We start from the raw sequence: 20,426 nt of genomic DNA on the forward strand, positions 1-20,426 counted from the left end.
AGGTGGATAAATACATCTGCTTTCTAAATCTCACTTCCAGCTAAAGAAAACCAAGTAGCAAGTCATGATTTCTGTAGCAAGGCTGTGAAACCTCAGTGGTGTCGTTGTGCTGAAGTCATACGAAATGTATGCTGGTGAGGCTGCTTCCAAGATAGCTCCTAAAATAGGCACTGAAAACGTATCCGGACCCTGTGCTCCCTGCAGGGTCAGCTGCAGAGGAGGAGAGTTGCTCACTGCACCTCTCTGTTAGTTGAAGGAGATAACTGTCAATGGCAAAGCAGTTGTCTCACTTCTGACACCATTGTTCTGTTTTCCAAACTGGTAGCTCCATGGAGATTGGAATCCAGCTCCAAGTGTTCTGGATTCACCTCTACTGCCGGAATAGCTGACATTTAGTTAAGGATCAAGGCTAAATTGCCTACTGTAGTGTATAGCTAGTAGAGCGTAGGTCAGCACAGGGGGAAGGGACTGAGCTGCCTAAAAGCTGCTGCCAGTGCTTTTGGCCTTTATCCAGTGAGAGCTGACTGAACAGGCCACTCTTCTGCTGAGCTAAAGGCTGGTTTGAATTATTTGTACAGCATAATTTGGCAGAGTCTGGATTGAGGACATCACTTCTTTATACTGAACTGCTGTAAAATTTTTGTTTTCATTAATTTCAAGTGGATCACCATCATTTTACTGCTTGTAACACAGATCCAGAGCGTGGACAGAAGTACCATGGAGGCAAAGACAAGAGGTGTCCCAAGTCCCATCCGCTGAGAGCACAGGTACCTGTTTGACTTATTTATGCCAATTAACAGAAAATGAACAGGGCTACCCTCCTTCCCTTTGTGTGAGGGGGTCATGCAAACCTCACTTAACCTTATAATTTGTCCTTATTATTTCCTGTAATTTCCCTCTGTGATTTCTCACTGTGTTAGTGAGTGCTCACTAGGACCAAAAAAAAAACCACTGGTGTAATCAGATTCAGTCCTCTTGCTACCATAGGCAATTACAGGTAACAGGCACATGAGCATTTAAGTACCCAGAAGGGCAGCTGTCTTGGTTTTCATAGGTGCAAGACAGGAAAATAGCCTTAGGCTCTGATTTCTGGCTGATAGACTTTATCCCCGCAAAGAGGGGAAAAGGCGAGAGATGGTACACCTGTGCCCTTAGAGCAGGTGGAGTTCCCAAAAAAGCTAAGAAGTGAGTTCCTAAGAAAGGGGATGTTTTTTCTAGCAAGACCAAAGGTGATGGTTGCCAGGATGATGTTAAGGGACACTAAGGATGATGTTAAGGGAGTTGAGTTCTTTATGTGAGTGGATGTGAAAAGCTGGAGAGATTTTGCACCAGAAGAGAGTGATAGTCCTCAGAAACTTGGTAGCTCTGAGGCACAGCCATGTGACTTTACTTTGCATGGCAAATTTCTTGTTCAAAAATGTCTAAAAAACATCTGCTTTATACACCACTAATTCATGTTGTGCTGCAAGGTCCTTTCCAATGCTTTACAACAAACTTGAGGGTGGTAGGGAAAGGCCAAGGAGCCAAAGGATAATGTGCTGCAAACAGATGGGCAGAAGGCACAGCAAGAGCACCAACGAGTATCCAGGTTTCTGCTATGGCAAGCAATTTGTTAAATTCGCAGCCAGTTTGTACCCCTTTGTTCTCGTGCCAGCATTGTTTAGCTGCTTTCACAAGACAGACTGTTTATTCTCTGTGTAGCCTTTCTCTGTATCTTCTCCAGAACTGTTTTCTTCTCAAGTGTGAGAGCTCAAATCATATACTGGATTCTGAGGGAAACACCAGACTTTTGTACTACTACATCAGTGCTTTCTCACCTATAGTAGAGAAAGTGTCTTGCCTAAGGCATGACTGAAGATTTATTTTTTGTTTATTTCAATTGTCTTTTGTGAGTTTTTTTGTGCTCATTTGACTTTCAACAAATCTGGCTTTAATTGTATGTGTCTGTATCTTTACATCGTAGCTATCTTTGCTGACTGGGATTGTTCGCTATTTGTTATTCCTAAGAACCTCCCTATAGTGTGGCGGGGTTTTTTTGTTGTGTGGTTTTTTTTTTTTTTTCTTCCCCACTTATTCAGGCCTGGAGTGCTTCCCAATAAGATTTTTCTCTTGTTTGGAATATATACGTGGGACAGTTTTTATACATTTAATCTAGATACATTCCAGTCTCCCTCCACTTTCAAGTCTTTCAGCTCTTCAGTCCAGGTAAATTCACTAATGAGTTTTTCCTTAATTTGACAGAAGTTGAAAAATCTAATTGCCAACCTGCTTCTATTTGTTACTCTGTTCAGTGTAAATGGAAACAGTTGCTGTCTTCTATGATCACCTTTTTTTGAGTGTCTTCATTACTTACTAATTTGGGGTTGTCTCTTTTTGTCTCAGTGACTACTGAGAAGAAATCTGGCAGCCATCGTGTACATGGCTAGCTGGGCCCAAGTTTATTATTAGAAGCATTTGTTTCCCAAACAGTATCTGGGAAGTTAAAGTTGACCATGGCACAATTCCCAGTAGTGTTTCTATAATAACATTTCAGTGACAGACCTCTTCTTGCACCATTATATTTTAGCTGCAGACAAGAAAGGCCAGGTTTCAATAAGGTGTCTAAATCAAAACCAAGCGCCTCCCAAAAAACAAAGGCTGTCAGCAGGTGGTCTGGGCTGCTGGAAGTGGAGCTTCCTGTTCATGTTCAATGGGGAATTTTATGATGAATTAAGTGATGATGAGTTCAATGACAGATGGCTTATTTCTTAATAAGTTGCAAAGATCATTTGGTATTTTCCACTTGTCTGGATGAAATGGCTCAACACTGAAATAGAGGGATTATTGTACTAAGAATTCAAATGTCTTGGATATTGGCCTATTGATTGTATTCACATGGGTCAAGTCTGGCTCCCATTTGAAACAGGAGTGGAGCAGTAAAAAAGAAAAGTCAGTTCCATGAGCTATTGCTCTCCTGAGTTGTGGAGACCAAGCCAGCATTTTCTACCATAGGGCTGCTCTGTTCAACCTGGAGTGCCGTGAAGGAAGTATTCCCTCTCCCACTCCACCAGCCCTATTTCTTGTGGGTACTGTTGCAAGTGACCATTTGGCCCATAGCGATAGTCATTACCAGGCAGCAGTTGTAAGCGGATTAAGTCAGTCATGGGAAGAAATGCATTTAAAACGTTCACAGCTGCTGTACCTACATCCAAACCTTGGAGTGCAGCTTGAACTCTTAAATGTAAAAAAACATGCAAAGCACTCTTTTTTCTCAGCCTGTGTCTGTTTCTCATTGAAATTAGCCTGCTGTTCATGTATGACAAGGCTTCTAGTGGCTTCTGTCATACTGTTCCTGACTTATAGTGGCTCACCTAGCCTTCTCACCCTCCTTCTTGGAGTCTAATCATAGCTATTTATATCACTTTTATAGCCTTGTTTTGTGTCCTTTCTTGCTACATCATATTTTTCAAGCATAGATCCAATCTGAAGAGTATCTAGAGAAAAAAACTGTGCACCTGTTCCCACATTTTTGGCTGCTGCAAACTAGTAAAGGAATCCAGGCCAGTTGACACCAGCCACAGAAGTGGGCCAAAAGTTTGAAGTTGAAAGGTTATATATCTGAGAGCTGCAGTAGCTGCCTTGGCACTTGTAATAATGTCTTGGCTGTGCAGCTGAAGCCAGCAGGACACAGGACAGAAACTTGGGGATCTGGAGGCCAAAATGATAGGTTGTGCAATGGGGAGCCAGAGGGAAAAACAGAGGTCTTTATAAAATGCACAGAGAAAGAAACTGGGCATTAATCTATGCTTAAAATGGCAAAGGCATCTCACGCACCAGCCTCTCCTAGAAAAGGATACAGGGAGCAATGAGTCTTGGCATGATGCTGTAGGAATAACAGCTATCATAAAAGGACGAGTGTTTCATCTTCCAAAAGCAGCTTATGTCAGCTGAGCACATGAGGCCGAGTGGGTAGGGACCCAGAGCCGCAGGCTCAAGGACTTCTTGTTCTCTCGGAGCTCAGCACCCATCTGCGTTTGGCACCAGGGCTGTGACCTAGCAGCAGACTGCAATGAGGGCCTCCCACTGCCCTGCCACCCCTTGGCTGGTTACTCCCTCTTGTGCACCACTCCACCTCTCTCCTTCTCCCAATCTTCCCCTGTGCCAGATGCCACAGCTGGTGCCTTCCGTGAACAGCAGTCCACTGTGTACCCTTGAGCTACAGGGTGGGAAGGTAACTGCCATGTCGCCATCAGATGGATGGCAGACATGGATCTTGAGACGTCTGTCTCCTGTCGGAGGAGGAAGCATCAGCTCCTGCCCCCTTTCCCCGAGGGAAGGGCTGCCTTCAGTGATGTGAAGCTTCAGTTTGGGTTACCTTTGGGTGCACGTAGAGGTGGAGTCATGCCAGTATATCGGCAACAAGGATAGAGGGAACAAGTGGCAAGCTTGAGTTCCACATGACAGTATAGTTTAATGGAAATAAGACAAAAAGTGGAGGGAAGGAATCTGTGGTTTGATGTTGTTCTTGACCTGATGAAAACCGCTGGGTGCTCAGGACACATTATTCCATAATTTTACAAACCCTTTTCCATCCTTCTACCTGTTGTTTTGCTAGCAATGCTCTTCAGGTGGGTGTGTGTTCACATATTTCTTCTCCTGCGCATGCCTAGTGAGCACAAGGATGTTTACTGCGTACTAGATAATGGGTTTACAGATGCTCTTATGTATAGATGCCATACCCTGAGGGCTTAATTTTGGTTTGCAAATGGCACTTCCTAATGTGCTTACCACTTCAGATTGCATTGGATTGGCTGGCAGGGAGGCTGTCTCAGCCTACCTGGGTTACCTCCATGACATTTCTCGCTGTCGTGTGTTTCGTTTGTTTGTATCCTCTCTCCCAGACGAGTACAGGAGCACTGCACAGCTCGGGGCAGGAGAAAGCACTCTGTGCACTTCCCAGAAAAAGCAGTCCCTAGGGACCATGAGAGCAGTCACAGCCTAATGTAGCTCTTTGGTTGACCAGGTCTTGCAAAAGTGACCTCAAACTAGATGGGGGTTGTGTGCTGTGTACTCATGACAACTGCTGTAGGTTCTGATGAGATGTCCTGCAGCAACAGATTCTTTAAAGCTGCTGGGACAGGCTTTAGCAAGTTGTCTCCTGGTAAAGAGTCTCTGGAAGAAATATCATGCGACCGCACAATCAGTGACTAAACAAACTACGTGAGGACTGGTGCTTACTACAGCTTGAGCAGTTGGTGCAGGGGAGAGCACTCCCCTAGCATCTGCAGCAAGGGGACTGAGGGAAACTTTACAAACAGAGTTGGGCTGAGACAGGTTTTGGAGCTCGGTAGCAGAGATTTGGGCATGCAGGAGACTTGGGGCTGTTCTAATGGTGCAACATAAAGATGATCACGATCAGACTATGATGGTAGGTAGTAAAGCTAGAAAATTAGTGGAGAAGGGATGTTGTGACAGTCTGTATTTCTATAAATGCATTCATCTTCTAAAGTAATTAATAAAGGGGAACAGTTCTGTTACAGAGGTGTATGATAGACTGCATGGTGCATTGCATACACAGAACCTGATTAATCATCTGGCTTACTGGATTGCCAGGGAGGAAATCACTTTCATGATGCTGCAAATTTCCATTCTGTTTATTCCGTGTTCTCCACAGTTTTGCTTTTCCCATGCTCAACAGGTTTTTTTTTCCCTTGTGTTTCCCGTAATTTTTCTTTGTTTTTCTCTGGTTTTGCAAGCTGGAGTAGTCTGGCTGCAACATTGTCTTAGTTTAGTAGTGACTCAGGAGGTACATAGTTTCTCCTGAAACTTAAAAAAGACTCCATTTTCTCTGGATTTATTTTAGTTATTGCTTTGCATTTAAAGATTTCTGTGGCTTTTATGTTTGGTTTGGGGAGAGGTTTGTGTCTCAGAAGGGTTGATTTTGAACCGAAATAGAAAAAAAAAAGAATCTGTTGACTTTTTGGTCACATGCATTGTTTTTGCTTGCAGGAGCATTTGCTTGACTTCCTGCTAGTCATCCTTTTCCAAAGCATTTTGAAGGCTACTCATTGTTGTCAAATTATTGCTGATACTATTTGTGTGCAATAGAATATACCTCAGAGAAGTGATTCTTTATACTTTCTGCCAAATAAATTAATTGGTGTTGCAGATTAGTTATTGACTTCTTGCTTGTACATATCATTTTGAAAACAGCTAGGAATTAAACTCTTTTTGCACTGTATTAATTGTTCAGATTGCCATTCGAATCCTTTAATTCAGTTTGACGTATTTAGATGACAACAAACACCAACTTTCATTCTGTTGCTAGTCTTGGACAGTTATAGTTGCCAAAAGAAACTAAAGTGAAATTACATTATTACAGATTAGATTATTACATTATTTGACCAATGTAGTTAGAATTTGGGATTTTGCAGTTTATTCCAGGTAGAGGTGTATTCAGGTATCTTAGACACAATTCCTTGTATTTATTACACACACTGCCTTTAGTGCAAGGGGATAAAACTGTGAGCAATAGGTCCTCAGTTCACAGCACTACATCTCTGATGAACTTTGGCTGCAAATGTGAATGCTTAGTTCTTCCTAGAGTTAGATGCTTTATGTAAGACTCCCAGAAAGTTGACAAGCACAGAACTTAGAACCAGCTGTGAAGTCAAATGACTACTTCTAAGTCATCACATAGTATCACCATAGGAACATTGCCTATCTAACCAGTTTCAGTGGTGCATTGGTAACTTGAGTTGGCCTCTCTGAGCCAGTGGCTTAGTCCTGCTTAACAGCACGTTTATGTTCTTCACCCCCATATTTTTCAGCCTGCTCAAATATTCATGCTAGACTGTTACCAATACCCAGGGTTAGCTAGTGTGAAATTAGCTCATGCCCATGAACTCATGCACAAAAGATGCAGCTGCAGCACGTGCATCCTGTCTGGAACAGAGGCAGGAATAGCATCCACTTCCTCAAGGTTTCCTATGCTTCTCTGTGGTGAAGAGATAGATGCTCCCAGCATCGTTCTGCAAAAATCTAGCACATCCTGAGGGTAAGACCATCCTGTATCCTAAACAAAGAAGAGGCCTTGCAAAATAAAGCAAAGCCTAAACAAAATAATACTGAACTACATAATTTAAGACTGTCATGAAATGTATGAGGAAGGGGACTGAAGTGAAGTCACATAACGCATCTTCTGGTATTTCCTAACATCTGACTCCTTTGTTGTGCAACCTTAATGACTGTTTTGTTTTGGTTTGTTTTGTTTTTAAATTGGCTTTGTGCCTATAATACTTAGGTGAATTGAAAGGTAAGGACAGAAGAGATGAGAGCTAATAAGAAAAAAGATATAGCAGAGTTAACTAAAGTAATTTTAGAAGGCAGATAATTTAGCTATATACTTTGAAGCAGCTTGGTTTTGTAAAAGCCACGATGTGAAGGGGGAAGACCTGAGGAACCTCGTGGCAGAAGGGGCAAAAAAAAAAAAAAAAAGTACGAAGGAAAGTACTTTCAGCTCAAGGCAAGACAAATTACAGAGGATTGAACTTTGGTTCCCAGCCTGGAACACACAGAAAGCCATCTCAGCGGGCTACAGAGTGGAATAGTCCCTTAAGAACAGACAAAATTTCCCTGCTTTTAATCTGTTATTTTTATTACATGTGCATATAGGCTCTATGAAACTGCTGCTGAGAACAGACTTCACCTCTGGTCATTCCTAGTGACGTCCACCAAAAAAAAAAAAAAACCAAAAAAAACCCCAGCAGCTGCTCTTCCAATAAAGGAAGCATCTTGTTCTGATACAATGCTAAAAACATACGGCCAGCTCCCTGAAGGTTCATATGGGAGAGTTTTGGATTAGAAGTGGTCGGGATCATAACATTTGAAACAGGAGAGGACAATTAAATTATTAACTACCCCTCGGATTTCTTCTACCATGATACACTCCTCCGGGCAAAATACAACCTTGATGCAGCAGACGATTCCAGACAAACTAATTCCCCACCCCCCACCCCCCATCTGTTTTCACTGGGGCTTGCTGGAAAGGGGGCCGGCTACTCGGAAAGGGGGCCGGCTACTCGGAAAGGGAGAATCCCGCACCTGAAATAACCGCTGTGGCTTTCAGCTTGCTTGCTCCCCCCACACCCCCTCCCCGACTGACAATGAGTTTGTTAATGAGCTGTTAATTGCTGCAGGCTGAGGAGGCGCTGGCGGGGTGGGAAAGGCTTTCCTGCAGCGGTGGGTCCCCCCAGCCCCTCTTCCCCCGCCTCGGGGTGGGCGCGGAGGGGGAAGGCTCCGGCCCTGGGCGAACCGTCGGCCTCGCGGGGGGAGGAAGAGGAGGAGAGAGGAGGAACGGTGGCTGCGGCTCCAGCTGGAAGTCAGTTAGAGAAGACACGGTCGTTACTGGGAGGGAGCAGCGCTGTAGCTTTCTCCACGTGAGTCTCTCCTCCCCCTGGAAGGGTTTGGTTATAAATCGAGGAGGAATTTCAGCAGGCTCGAGCCGCGTCGCCTTTCTGTCCAAACCTCCAACGTGCTTCCTTCAGCGTTTTTTTTTTTTTTTTTTCTCTTGCAGATGGGCCTCGGCTGAAACCAGCCCTCCTCTTCATCCTTAACGTAAACAGTGCCGGGGAGGAGTGAGGCCGAAGCTGGCGAGGGTCTGCGGGCAGCAGCCTGGGCGGCTCCGCTGCGGAGCGACGAGTTCTGTCCTCTCGTCTCGGGTGGTTTAACGAGGAAAAAAATCTGCACCGGTGAGTGAAGACCCCCGCGTTATAAAGTGTAGCTAGCTCTGTAAACTGTTGCACAGGCTGGGAGGATCTCGGGGTCGGTGCCTGAACCCGTAGGACCGGGTACGCCGAAAGTGCCCGTTCCCCAGTGTGCCGGCATTTCTGCCGTGAGACATCTTCTCGCCGCGCTCTTGCGTTATTTCAGACGGGAAGGCTTCCAGCTAACCTCATGTACAGTCCGTGCATGCCTCCAATTTTATAAAACCTCTTTCGGGTAAGTACGACGGCAGCGGCTGCCGACAACGTTGCTATTTAACGTAAATTACCACACATTCGAAGGCAGAGCTGGCTGTTCCGATACATCAGCCTGTTCCTCGGTGAAAGCGTTCAAGGAATTCATTGAACTTCCAGGAGGGATGGAGCCTGCCTCTGCAAAGCCTCCTCTGACGAGAATACAATTTCAAGCGGCTTGAGAGCTGGTGAGATTGAGATGTCCCAGACCTTTCCCAGGGGTTCCTGGAAAAAATTAACGTCGCCGCGTAGCAGGCACACGGTTACCGGCGTTACACGGTTACCGACGAGCCCCACGGAAGCTGAATCGCCGTTGCCCGCCGGCTTGCGGGCGGCGTTTGGATGCGCCTGATGCCGGACGCGGGCGGCCGGTGCTGGGGCCCGCTCGGGCCTGGACAGAGGCCGGGCTGAGGCGCTGCCCGGGGCCGGAGAAGAGACCCCGGGGAGGCGTTCCCCGGCATGGGGCCGGGGGGGGGCAGCCGTGGGGGAGCGGGGCCTCTCTCCGGCCGCCGCCGCCGGGGAACGCGGGGGGGGCGGTCCGGCGGGCTGCCGGGCGCCGCCGCCGCCCAGCCAGGTAGGCGGCCCGGGGGCTCCGGGGCTGGGGGCAAGGGAAGGGGCCGTTCCCCTTCCCCCGAGCCGGGGAGCCGCTCGCTTCTTCCCCCGGCCTCTCGGAGCAGCTCCGCGCCTGGCCGGGGCGGCGGCTACCTCGGGGCCCCCCCGCGGGAGGTGAGTCGGGGAGGGATGTTAAAGAGCGGAGGGGCGCCCGTCGGGGGGGCCGGGGCCGGGCAAGGCAGGGGGGAAGGCGGACTGATGCGGGCGGGACGGCCCCACGCAGAGGGAGCTTCATGGCAGAGCTAGCGGCGGCCGTTAGCCGCCAGTAAATAAAAATCGAAGGGAGATTCGTGGCTTCTGCTAAGCTGCTTGGGTCTGAAAATCCCACCGCGTTGCCATGGCTGCCGGTCAGGCAGGTTCCGGTAACAGCTTGCTTTTAGCGGGGGTACCGAAAGGGAGGGACTGCCCCTTGGAAATGCCGAAGGCCTAGGGGAAGGAACAATGGCCGTGGGTAGGCTCTGCCTTAAGCTATGCAAATCCATTGCCTGTAGTTTAGGGCAGAAACAAACCCTGGAAGTTTTATGTTCTCTGCTTTTAAAAAAAAAATTAAATTATTATTTGGTAGTGGGGGTGGTGCTTCTATTTTAGTTATTACAAGCTGTGAGATCAGTCCTGCTGTCCTTTCTCAAGTTAAAATTTCAGTGAGATGAACAGCTGATCTGTTGGGATTTGTGGCTGTTACACTCCTGTTCCCCAACTGAAATTTTCTGTCCAGGTTTCTTTAGTTTTTGTCTCTCTCTTCTTCGCCCACTGTTTGCCAAGCTATTCTTATATACAATGTGATTGCAAAACTATTTGGAAAGGATAAACTTTGTAATGGGATTATATTACTTGTTTTAACCAGGTAATTCTATTGCAACTGAAATGTGTAAAAAAAGTTATACGTAAAACATATATAACTTCTGTTATGGAGAATACTATTGTACTAGACTGATCACTCCTAAACTTAAAAAAATAAATTCGGGGAGGGCTTAAAGGAAAAGACATTGTGTATGGAGTGAGGGTTCCTACTCATCCGTTTCTGAACAGGAAATATTATTATGTGATTAGTTCATAGAAGTTATATTTATGAAACTGAAATAACTTTCCTTCCATACATAGGATTCCGCCAGTTATATCCTTGCTTTTCTTCCCACCTACCTGAAATACATCTGTGGATCTTTTCTTCCTAGCTTGATGCAGTACCTGCTTCTTTAGCATTTCTGTGTCTGCTGAACTGAAACAGAGTCAGTTAAGTTGCTCTTTAAGCTTACAGCTGTTTATTAAAGCAGCCATATTAAAGATGGATAAGACCCATGGCCTCTGTGAGTGTCTTCCTGGCTGTAGGAGACCTCTCCTGCTTGTGGGATGTATGAATCATCCCCCAAGACTCATGAGACTCCCAGTGTCCAAATACCCCACGAGGAAAGTTCCTCTGTGGAAGCAATTGCCTGATAGGGAAGTGTCCATGGGAGCAGCTGCAGAGGATGTAGGCAAAACCTGAAAGCTGGCAGGAGGATCACAAGTGTTGAGTCCTAAGTCATAAAGAAGTAGAGAAATAGGTGAGTTATGTTGTTTTGGCTAGACGAGGTGATTGGCGAGACATTATTTTGATATGTACTATGTGTACTGCTAAATAATGGCTTTAGCAATCATGCAGATGTGTTGCTTCACTGAGGAGGGAAATACAACAGCTGACATGGTGACAGGTGTCATTCACAGTGAACGACAGGCAGAGACAGTTTTGAAGGATTTTGGATGATTGCTTTCTTCCTTGTTTGATAATTTTTGGATAGAAGGCAGCAGGGAGTGGGAATAGTCTTTCTTATGATAGCTTCTTTGTGCCGTTGAGGGGACTTACAGGACAGATGGGGAGAGACTGTTCAGTAGGGCCTGTTGTGACAGGACGAGGGGTAATGGTTTCAAAATAGAGGGAGGTAGATTTAGATTGGATATTAGGAAAAAATTTTTTACACTGAGGGTGCTGGAACACTGGCACAGGTTGCCCAGAGAGGTGGTGGATGCCCTATCCCTGGAAGCGTTCAAGGCCAGGTTGGATCAGGCTCTGAGCAACCTGATCTAGTCTGCCCCCTTGCAGGGGAGTTGGACTAGATGACCTTTGAAGGTCCCTTCCAACCCTAACCATTCTATGATTAACACTTTTATCCCAGCCTTGTTTTCATTGCTAGTTTCTGGGCACACCATGATTAGTGCCTTTCAGTAAAGGTTTCATCTGTCCTCCCAAGACAGGCTTGGGAAAGTTCTCATAAACCTGCTTTGGCAGATCTGTGGTTTTGTGCTCCTTGCATGTTGCTTCATCTGCTGCTGGGGATTGGTTCCAGTATTTTGGCCTGGAAGAGGATGCAATTAGATGGGTCATTTGAAGATATGATTTGCAAGACCACCATGAGTCTCCATGAGGCAGTCCACACCATTGACTCAAAGGGGCTTGTAAGGAAAGACACTCTCCCCCCCTAGCTTCAGCTGCAGCACAGAATCTTGGTTTGTTTGTACCTTAACATTAAGATTATTTTACTTATAAGCACTTGTAAGTGTTTACTGTATGTATGATGCAAGATACTCTGCTGAGGCTCCCTAGTTAAGTGCTTTTTAGGAATGAGCTCGAGATTACTTGAACTACCTCTTTTTACAGAGATCTTTCCTTACAGATATTTCCTCTGTTTTAGTTAAATTGGTTGAAATGTGCACTTTGCATTTAAGAGGAGTTTGTCAAGTTTCTGACAACTCATTTGTCATTCATTTGAATAATTTGTTCATCAATTTCTCTAGCCTTATTGAGAAGCTAGTAAATAATATTGGGAAATTGAGGTATTGGGTAAATAATATTAGGATATTGAGTAACTGCGTCTCCAGGGTTTTTTCTTTCTCGGAGCTTCTATTTTCTACCACCTATTTTCATCAAAAGACCAAGAGCTTTGTAGCGGAATAAAAAAAAAACCAAACCCCTGAACTTCCCTATTAACCCGGTTTCTTCTACTTCCACTTTTGCTATGTTATGTATGAGTACTTCTGTATGTATTCATAGTCTTCCAGGGAAATTAAAATAAAACTATTTCTGTTTATTTTATTTTTTGGTGTGTGAACTTCCTGAGGTGTTAAATTTTTCTTTTATCTTCCTGCTACAGAAGAACCTAAAACCTCAGCTTTTCTTGATGTGTGTTGAGGTTGGGAGGAAAATGTGATATGCAAGCTGTTGTTTCCTTTCAAGTCACCTCTCAGTAGCGTGTGCTCTCACTTTGCAGTTCAGTGTGTTAATTGCTGATAATCAGTAGCTGCTGTTTGTGCAGAAAGCTTGAAGAGCCAAAAAGTTATGGGCAGCGTTAGGTAGTGCGTGCTGTGAAGCAAAAGTAGGGAGTTTGTTGCTTGCATGCAGTATCACTGCCTTTTGAAAAAAGCACTGAAGAAATGCAGGTGCAGAATGTGGTAAAATACTTTGCGGTAGTGCTTCTTGCTCTGTTCTGTACCTGTCATCTTGAAACATCATGCTCAAGCGGAGTGGCTCTTCAGTGTTTAGAGTCGGTCATTCTTTGGTCTGGAAGGCACAGTTGGTCATTCTTTGGTCCTGCCATCTAAAGAGGAAGACAGACCCTTTACAGCACTGCAAAAGAGTGAGCAAATTTTCAGTGTCCTCTGAAAACCCAAAGTTTGCATATAACTGTTCTGTGTTGCCTTTGCTCCCAGCCCTGTCAGCAGCAGTAAAGCTGGAGTACATTGAGCTAGAGCTATCCTTTACATTCCAGCATCCGTGGAGAGCCAAGAGGAGTGGGGCAAAATCTTGAATAGCCCCCATTTGCCCTGGCTGGGAAGGGGAGGCTGGAAAACTTGAGGAGCCATAAAGCTGATCCTCCCTCCTGTTAGGAGAGCAGAAATGGAGTAATCAAGGAACTGTTTTTAAGAGCAGACAGGAATTAAATTAAGTTCAGACTTAATCGTCAAAGCTCTTCTTAACATCTGTTGATTCACAGTGCAGATCTCCATTCCTCTAGCAGGAATATTGTTTTCTTTTGGGCCACTATGCAGTAGGAAACTTCATTTGTGAGGTGGGTGGCTAGCAGTCTTAGATTTCCACAGACTCTTCAGCTCGCTCCTAAAAGAAAAGTTTCTAGCCCTTGTGAGTACAGGTCAGAAACAGTAAAATAAGGATCAGCTGCTGCAGAGCTCAGAAGAGCTCTTTGTTTAGACTCGATCTGCAGGCTGACACATTTGCAGTGCAGCGGTAGCTGGCCACTGCTTTCTTTCACTGCTGCTTTTCAGAGTCCTGTGGCCAGTGGTGAAATGAGAACGGTGTGAGGCACATGTCATAGCCTTACCCGGAGTGTTAGCAGAGGCAGGCCGTGGAAATATGCATATGTAACAGCCATTTAATAGTCAATACAAAAAGTGTGTGTGCATGAAATAGAAATGATATTGCATTTGGCATGTGGGAGGAGGAGTCTCTTTCCCAGAGTAAGAAAGGAATTGAAGCTGTGTTTTTGCCATTATCTTTTTCCATTCTTTGAATGTGATTGTTGGTTTATGTAGCTCCCTCTTGGGCAGCTAATTTTTGCAGGTGTGTTCCGCTGACACAGTTTTTTGGCTACGTGATGACGTTTGTGGGGGAAATGATCTGGTTAGGGAAAGGAGCATACAAGCAGCCTAGCGTAACACAAGGGGCACTGGGGGTAGAAACTTGTGGGTTTTTGTCCCTTCGATGAGGAGACAGGAAGGTGCTTACTGCTTAAGAGCTGTCGTTGCTTGAATGAAACCACAACCTTATTCATCTTTTGGCGGTCAAAATAGATACTTCCCATTCCTTTGACATTCTCGAACCTGCCTTCACCTCGATCTTCACAGTGCTTCAGGTAGTCTGAAGTCAATGTGTGGGACTGAGACTAGGCAGAGGGTTAGTGGTGTTAGATGGGAGATACCTTGTAGGGTTTGTTTGAACATAACATTTGCACAAGATTAAATGGAGCCATAATATAAAATGCACTTGCTGAAGTGCCAGAGCAAGTTAGGATTTGTCCATATTAGTGAATGTGCACAAGGCTTGCTAGCATGTGGTAGCTAGTCTTGATCATGCCCCGTGTGTAGACAAGTTACTGCTTTCTCATTTGGTTAGCTGGGAAAAGCCTGGTGGTTTTTTTTTTTGCTGGTAAGACTTAAGGGAAAACAACAGCTAGCTCTGCTTGCCCAGATGTTTTGCAATATTTAATGAGACAGGGTGACTGTTACTTGCCTCAGCTGAGAATCTGGAAGGCTATGTAAGCCTATCCTTTCCCTACCCCAGTGTTATAACTACCCGTGTCAGTTTTAATTCCCCATTCACAAAACGTGGAGAGCCTCAGGGCTGTGTCTGTGGTGAAGCACCCTGTGGTTCAGCAGTTCTGATGTAGCAGTACCACTTCAGTGTCCTTTGATGGATTTCCTGTTCTTTTTCTGCCCTGGTTCCCAAGTGTAGACATTGGCAGGTCCATAAACAGATGGTAAAAGAGTCGGCAGGGATGTTATCCTCCAACTCCTGTACTAAATGATTGTAGGTGCTGCAAGGGGAATGTGTGGGCAAGGAGAATGAACCACAAAATGTTCACAATGTGCTGTCCTTAAATAACATCTCCCTCTGTCGCTGCTGGAGACTGACTGATGGGCTAGATGGACATTGGTCTAACATAGCAGAGCATTTCTTGTGCCTGTGTTGCTCGCCTTGTGCAGTGGAGCACAGGCCAGGTGTCTAAACTGGATTTTAAGTATCCAGATGGTTAAAATACTGCTCAGTGTAAATGTGCAGGTGCAGGAAGCTGGGAGGGATATAGCCAGAACAGTTGACTCAAACTGGCACGCTCGCTCTCTCTCTTGCTTTCTTTCTTTGATTTTCTTGCTGCTCAGTTTCATTTCCGTGATCACTGGTCAGGATGGGCCGTATCAGTCATTGGGGTGTTGGGTGGTGAGAAATCCTGCATTGTTTTAGTATTGCTGTATTTTGTTATCGTCATTTTCCTTTGCTATTCTAGTAAACTGTCTTCATCTCAACCCACGAGTTTTCCTTTCTTTCCAATTCCCTCCCCCATCCTGCTGGGGAGGAAGAGCGAGCAACTGTGTGGTGACTGTATCTAAACCACCGCAGTACAGTTTCTCAAGATAGACTGCCTTTTGTTCCAAAACATGTTACCGAAATACTGTTACTTCATTTTAATTGGAGCAACTTGAATGAAGTAGCTGTTTTCATTCCTTCTTTCTTCTGTGCTAATGGCATGCCATAATTTGTTCTCTACTTGGGACACTGGGTCTTAGATGACTTAGTCTCAAACCTTAGGCTTTGTATTAGTTTAAGGATTTCTAATCTAAATTGAGAATGTTATTCAAAGCTTTTTGGAAAGAACTGTGACATGAAATAGAATATGCATCTCATTCTTCAGATTTCACAGAGAATATTTCCTGTAATAAATACTGACTGGTGTCAGAGTGACATTTTTCGAAGCTGGATGACTGAAATCAGCTAACCCTAGCTATTAAGTGACTGAAAAGGATATTTAAAATGTTTAATTTCAAGTGTTTTAGGAAATTTGGGCACTAATATGTTTGTACAAGGCTTTTCAAAATTTGAGTACTTTTTTAACAGCCAGAGCCTATTATAATATCTCTGCCACACAATTGTGTGACAAACAGATATAATGAAACCAAGTTTCTGATGTCTTTCTGCATGTAGACTTTCTGATCTTTAATGAAAGATGAGTTTACAGGGTTTCTTTGTTGCACACAGCTGCCTGTTTACTTTTGCAAAACTTGCAGAGGTCTCTAACGCATTGATTTCTTAATCTCCTGTCAAATTTGACTGAAATTAGTCAAAGGGGTTCAAAAGTTCTGTAGGGAAGGAAAGAAAGGGCATGCACACACGCATGCAGGATACGATTGCATAAATCTCATTTCATGCTAAGAACACATGCGATATAGCAGAACAAAAAGTCTTACTGTACTACATTTCATGCTCTAATGGAGTTCTGTGTCATCTGGAGCATGAATAGCAATCTGATAGGACATGGTGATGCTGGAGGCTGAGCTGGATTTGGTCTGGTCAGGGTAGCAAGGAAAAGATGGCAATAGGCAACACAGCAGGTCCTGCTTATGTACATCTTGCTCTAGAGGACTTCCAGTTTTATGCTGAAGCAGATACCAGACTTTGTTTTATCCTTGCTGCAGCATGGGCCAGTTTGGTTATAGAACAGCAGATGTGCGCCACCAAAGAAGTCCATCACCCTGCTTTGACTCATGGGAAGCTGAGCCCCGTGTTGTCTTGGCCCCACTACTCTCTTATGTTCAGAGCAGATACATGAACATACAGCCCTGGGCAACTCTGATACTCTGCAAAGATCAGGTGCGGGCAACAGCTAATCTGTTTAAAAATACTACAGTCTTGAAGAAACTCCTCTTCGTTTTGCAGTAGCCTTTAAGGACCATTGAAACTGAGAATCAAGCAGCGAAAATAGACACTGTTTCACTGAGAGCAAACCAGACTTGGCTTAGAAAGTAACAGATGAAAGTGATGGAGGGAGCTGAGGATTTGCAGCAGAAAGTATTGTTTGAAGCCATCACTGCAGCAGGGACTGGGCTGCCCGTCTGCGGTCTAACACCCCCCCACCCCCAAAAGGCTGCCCAGCTGCCCAAATGCCTCCTGGCTCTCATCTGGGCTGTTAGAAATTTTAGCCACTACAGGGCAACCCCAGTGGGAAGGCTGCGAGACTGTGAAAGAGGATGTGTTGGTGGGGTGAAATGCACCTTTGACTCCCCTCAGTTTTAGGGATGACTGTTCTTTTAAAAAAAAAAACCGAACAGCCACCTCCGCCCCCCACAAAACACTGATACATCAGTTTTCAGTTCTGAGGAGGAAATGGGCTGTGTTTAACCTTCAGTGAGGGCTGAGGTCTGAAAGTTCTAAATAGGCATCTCTGTGTAGCATTGAGAAAAGCATATAAGCTTTCCCAGCATTTCCTACTGACTAATTTAGGCAGCTTTCCCTCTAGACAGATGGCAGTTGAAGATTACCATCAGAGATAATTAGCTTTCCTCGTGTAAAGGTAAGGAAACTAAGGTGCGTAATTTAGGGCTGTGAACTCCACTATGGGATGAATAACCCCTAAAAGTTAGCACTGCAACAGGGAGTGTTGTAGTGTCATTTTAGCTCTGTATAGACAGAAATATGTAAATGAACTTGTGCAAACTTTTCCACAGGGAGCTGAGTTCACTTACAACAACTAACAGTTGCTCTGTGAAGAATTCTGGTTCTGGTTTTATGTCTTCTAGCCTACTCCTTTGTCTTGGGATTTTGTTGTGAATTTGATTTCAGCTTTGTCTAAGGAAACACATAATGATACTCTGAATGCTGAAGTCAGATATGCCTACATCTTTGTTCCTCTTGGAAAGCTCATCATCTTACAAATAAATCCTTCTGTTCTTTTAGAAAATATGTCAGTTAGGACTTTATGTGCTGCATTAAATGTTCTTCAGGACTATGTTTTTCAACTATACTATGTATTTCATAGCTCTCAAAATCCTCAGGGTAAGTACTGTTTGGATACTGTATGTGGTAGTTCTTCCTGTATTCACATTTAAGAAATGAAACAAAGCACTAAAAGCCTTCAGGGGATCAGATACAGGCTCTGCTGCAACCTGTACAACAATTCTTTCTTAGCTCAAAAACACTTTATGTCCACAAAGCATTCTTATAGTTATGAAGCTGTTCATTAGAGCTTTTCTTACAGATTTTTTTGTGGTGTTGTTAATAATTTTTTGAGCTTCAGTGCTAAGAAATCAAAGCTACATATAAAGAAGGCTTTTGAAAACAGTCTTAATATTTACAATATTTGAGCTTTTCCAGCTTAGCACTGTCAGTTTGGGTTTAGCTTTCTTATAGTAGTTATCAGTTAAGGTGTATATTCTGATTCATTTTCAAGATCCAAAGGCAATGTGAATGCATTCATTGCAATGCTGAATTGAGAGCACTGGAAATGTAAGGCGTTAACATTGCTGGAGAAGCAGCTCAAAGTGTTGGTGTCCTGCAACTTTCTCCTGAGCTGGCAGGATGGCTGCCCTGGGAAACTTCCAAGACTTAGTAGTAGTGTGGGCTAAGTGCTACCACTTATCTCAGTTTTCTTCACTCCCTGAATTAATTTAGCTTTACGCTTTTCACTGACTTGTTTTGCTGCATTCCTGAGAATCCCAGAGCTCTCTGGCACACATGCATCGCAGCAGGTTGACTTGCAGAATCTGCTCTTGGGGTAAATTTCAGCTCAAACAGTTGGGAGTTTTTTTTTTTTTTGTGGTTTTTGTATGTTTACTTGGGGTTTTTCATCAGTTGAGGGGAAGGTAGGGAGCAACATAGCAAAAAACAGAGAACATAACATGTTTGCAGCTCTGACTACAGACACGCTTTGCATGTTTTTTAAATGAAAATTAAACTGTTCAGTTTTGTATGCTGGTGGGAGCATGTTCACACCTATTTGATGGACCTCTTAATCCACACAAACCTGTATAATGTAAGTTGTTGCTTTTTAAAATATGGGGACTAAAAATTCTGGTAAAAAGAGCTGTGGTATCAGATGATGGCAGTCCGTGTATATTTGGACTTAAATAATGACTGGAGCTTGCAAATCCTACTGGGGAAACTAGTCATACAAAAAGCACCTGTGTCTCTTTAGGGATGGATTCTGACACCAGTACAGATCAAGATTTATACTGTTATGACTAAGTGAGAAATTAGTTCGATTTACTTGGGACTTACTGTTGATGTAGAAGAGCATTTCATTCTCCAGGTGCTTGTAGTGAAGCAAGTAAACTAGCCCTCTTGGTTCTCTCTTTTTTTTTTTTTTTTTAAAAAAAAAAAAAAAAAACAACAACAAAAACAAAACACTGACAAAACCCCACAACCAAAACCAAACACATTATTTGCTCTGCCACTGCCCTTGAAAGCTCTAATTTTGCTGGTGAGTGGTTTTTTTTTTTTTTTTTTTAAGATTTATTTTAGCCTAGGATTGAGATTATTCTTTATTTTCCTCAAGCTGACTGGTAGATTTAGTTTTGTAATTCCAGCCATTTTTATGAGAGCTGAGGTTAAATCACTAGCTCCAAATCAGCCAGAACTGGATGTTTTAGATATCCTAGGTATTATTAGAAGAAAAAGTGTGCCTTGTTTTAAGTTGAACTTAATGCTGTAGTGAATGCGCATGTATAATACAGATAAAATTATCTGATTGGACCTTTATTTAGATTGATCGTGATTTCTCGGGGAGAAAACTGGTGAGCTGAATGGGTTTGTAATAGAATTGTTTTGAGGTCTAATTTTGCTATTTCTAGGCTTTTCTCCTACTTTTTTCCATCTTTTTCTCTCTGGGAAACCTAAGAAGGGTTGTTTGTTTGACCTTGAGTGGCTGACTCTGCAGGCACTCATGAACAAAGAACAGTGGGTGTGAATGAGTAACTGATGTTGTAGTAGGATGTATATCTTTCTATTAACATTTTCTGTTTTCTCAAGCATTGTGTAGTATGTCTGTCACCTTTGTTGTTTAAAAGGAGGTGAAGAAGCAGAACAACTCAAAAGCATGATGCTCTATTCCTTCAGGACGAGCAACTCTCTCAGGTTGACAGAAATCTTTTCAGTTATGCAAGTCCAGGTATGAGGAAAAAATGAGTTGAATTCTGATGCCAAGAACATGTTGCATGACTTGTTTATATTCCGGTCTTTCTGGAAGAAGAGCTGAAGGGAGAAGAGAAACACAGGCTGAGAAGGAACAGTGTTGTCACCACAGTATGCAGGAGGAGCTGCTTGGATTTATAGCACCTGTTCTC

The 20,426-nt window shown here is 43.9% G+C and overlaps 1 protein-coding gene across 1 annotated transcript in view; it reads left to right on the forward strand.

Annotated features, from left to right (window-relative positions):
• The first annotated feature begins 657 nt into the window (after positions 1–657).
• The window catches only part of ST3GAL6 (ST3 beta-galactoside alpha-2,3-sialyltransferase 6), a 57,341-nt gene continuing 37,572 nt past the window's right edge, over positions 658–20,426 (forward strand). The window contains exons 1-2 of the mRNA XM_086761734.1: positions 658–767; positions 8,555–8,729. The gene's annotated coding sequence lies outside the window, so the exon portion shown is untranslated. The remainder of the gene's footprint in view (positions 768–8,554; positions 8,730–20,426) is intronic.

The sequence above is a fragment of the Chlamydotis macqueenii genome, chromosome 1 (genome assembly GCF_036417535.1).
Source record: "Chlamydotis macqueenii isolate bChlMac1 chromosome 1, bChlMac1.mat, whole genome shotgun sequence".
Lineage (NCBI taxonomy): Eukaryota > Metazoa > Chordata > Aves > Otidiformes > Otididae > Chlamydotis > Chlamydotis macqueenii.